Source organism: Coenobita brevimanus, chromosome 115 (genome assembly GCF_032717465.1).
Source record: "Coenobita brevimanus isolate Jiangsu-jjx chromosome 115, ASM3271746v2, whole genome shotgun sequence".
NCBI lineage: Eukaryota > Metazoa > Arthropoda > Malacostraca > Decapoda > Coenobitidae > Coenobita > Coenobita brevimanus.
This window is the reverse complement of record NC_137068.1, coordinates 16,600,651-16,603,979: the sequence shown is the minus strand read 5'-3', so window position 1 is coordinate 16,603,979 and position 3,329 is coordinate 16,600,651.

Genomic DNA, 3,329 nt, shown 5'->3' with positions numbered 1-3,329 from the left:
CTTGTGGATGACAGTGCACATAATCTGTGGTCTTATTAACCTTCAGGACCCAATAGTTAAAGTCTAGGAACATTCTTAGGGCTTCCCATTTGTAATAGTCGCTTTATATTGTAATGAGGTCTACAAATGCCTGCATTGCCCATAGGCAAAGTGGGGATTCTTGGTTCCGCCCAGTGGTAATGTGCGTGCATGTGGAGCGGGAAGGCTCAGGTTCTGATCTCGGCTAGACCAGTGATTAATTTATTAGTTTCATTTCAGCTATTACATTGGTTAGCAGTGTTGTGGGATGAGAGGCGAGGCTTGGTTGGTAACTCGATGTTGTTCATTGGAAGCTGACAGAGTCCTTGTCCTTACATCCCAGGCTTGAGCTGTGCGGTGTCGTCTGGAGCCTCCCCAGTGGTGGCCTCCTATGCTATGCTACCTTGAGTGTTAGAAACTCACCAAATTAATCACCAAGGGGAGAAAGATGGGTGTAATGGGGTCTACAAATGCCCGAATGGTCAACAGGCACAGTGGAGGATCTTCTGTTTGGCTTGGTGGTAACGTGCACTCGTGCAGAGCCCTAGGACCTGAGGTCGATTCTCGGTGAGACCATTTCATTTATTACAGTATAACACATGAAGCTTCCAAGGAACAACATCGAGTTACCAACCAAGCCTCGCCTCTCATCCCACAACACTGCCAACCAATGTAATAGCTGAAATGAAACTAATAAATTAATCACTGGTCTAGCCGAGATCAGAACCTGAGCCTTCCCGCTCCACATGCACGCACATTACCACTGGGCGGAACCAAGAATCCCCACTTTGCCTATGGGCAATGCAGGCATTTGTAGACCTCATTACAATATAAAGCGACTATTACAAATGGGAAGCTCTAAGAATGTTCCTAGACTTTAACTATTGAGTCCTCAAGGTTAATAAGACCACAGATTATGCGCACTGTCATCCACAAGGTCTAACATGGATAATGCATATCTAAAAATTTACACACTCTAACCAGACGAATCACAAGTTCTATGTGGATTCGTAATCCTGCAATTGTTTTCAAGTTTAACACATCCTTTGCAGGCAACCTCTCACCCTTCCTCACACTCACAGGTCTCACTAATTTGCATCCCTTTGCAGCCAGATCCGTCTCTACCTCTTTAAAGCCAAGGTCAGCTAAAACAGTGACACCTTCTCTAAGATGGTCCAAGCATCCTGACAACCCTCAAAATATTAAGTTGATTAGGCCATCAGGTGCAGCAGATATTAAATACTTAACAGTGTTGCATTTTTTGTATTCTAACCAAGACATACTTTGTGACATTGCTACTGAAGGTTTCTCAACCTAAATTTCAAAACAATCTATGATACTTCCTACTGTATTGTAGTAGGCTTTAAAGGAATTTGGTAGCTTGCTTCGGATCACCTCAGAAGATGGCCATCTTATGAGTCCCTGCAAACAGCTACCAATAGTTGGTACGTACCACGAAAATAGGAGGATATGGCAGCTTTTAGTAATACCAAACATATGTGCAACAATATCACTAGCTAATCCAGTTCGTATTTTCAATAAAATAATAAAAGAGTCAATGTTTGGCCTCCATGACTATAAGCCATTTTTTTTTCACAAAGGATGTCCAATATATACATGTGGTCACTCTGGATGCAGGGGCGTACCTAGAGATTTGGTGGCCCAGGGGGCTAGGTTCTTTGTGGGGCCCCCTTCCAACATCTAGTGAGATCTAATGAAAAAGATCTTCAATGAACAAACATGCTCCACAACGTAGTTGATAAAAAAGCCGAATGCTGACCGACTAGATTAAGAATCAGGATTCAGCTCTATGCACAACTGAGTTAAGATATAAGCAGATCGGGTAATGTTAACAGTATTTTAATTAGGGAAGTTTGTACAAATATTATTCAAGTTGCCAGATTTCTCATTCTCAAACCTTATCTAATATCTCAGCTGGGATTGTCGGGATGATATATATATATATATATATATATATATATATATATATATATATATATGTATATATATATATATATATATATATATTCTTACATAACCTATGATTTCACCATCCTTTGTATAATTCTAACGTACAGTATGCTGCATGTTTGATCACGATTCGCCTCGTGGCTTCCATAGTGACCAGGCTTCCGTGTTCTACCTCACTCCCCCCTTCTCCCCCATATATTAGAGTAAGTCGTTCTTTCTATTGTTCAGAGTAGGACTGTCAACTCTTCCTCCCCTGTGCCTTCATTTCCGCGTCCATCTTCCAAGTTGAATCAAGCTCTGCCGGCCCCTCTCAGTATTAATTACCACTTAGATCTACTCCTCATTTTGTTCACATCTCTGTCCTCCCCTGTATAATGTATTTTTGTGACTGCTCAGGAAGTTTCCAATCATATAGCTGCTGTATAATTTGAGTATATGTGTTGTTACCTTTTTTCTTGTACTAAATGGCCTAAGGCGTTAATTCGTAGGCCTGGTAGGGTTTTTGTGATTCATGTGGAGTTTTTTATGTCAGCCATTATTAATAGTATTTTGTATCTATAATAATATATCTTGCTATAACTGAGCATTATCCGGTTTTCTTATTTATCAGGGCAGACTTAGATAAATTTGTTCTTGCTAAATTCGTGTTAATAGAGGCTATTGCAGTTAAGCATATATGTAACCTATTTTGCCATTACATTATCCTTATGAGTCCTGAATGTTTAGTTGTTATTTTGTGCATTAAACTTTAACTTGTAATTTTACCTAACACTTTTGTTTTGAACCTGGAACTTTGTGAGACAGTAGTGATTTTAGTATTCTCACTTGAAGTGTTAATTATCTCTCTCTGTTCCGTAACATAAATTTGGCGACCTCTTATCAGGATATTTAGGATATTATCATAAGGATATTGCTTGATATTTTGTGACTGTGATTTATTCATGATGTTTACTATTACTACTCTTGATGAAGCCAAAGATTTTTTGTCAAATGTGCAAACAGTGTGTGACGTAGAAAACAAAACAAAGAATGAACTTAAGCTTGTTGCTCAACAATTGGGAATTGCTGCTCGCTTTCATCATTCTAAAGATCAAATTATTGACATGATTAATAAAAGATTACTTAATGTAACTCCTCCAGATAAGCAAGCGCAGATTGAAATAGCTAAGTTACAGCTAGCCCTGCAGGAGGCTCGTGCTAAGGAGGCTGTGTTTCAGGCTCATGCTACGGAGGCTGAGTTTCAGGCTCGTGCTAAGGAGGCTGAGTTTCAGGCTCATGCTAAGGAGGCTGAGTTTCAGGCTCGTGCTAAGGAAGCTGAGTTTCAGGCTCGTGCTAAGGAG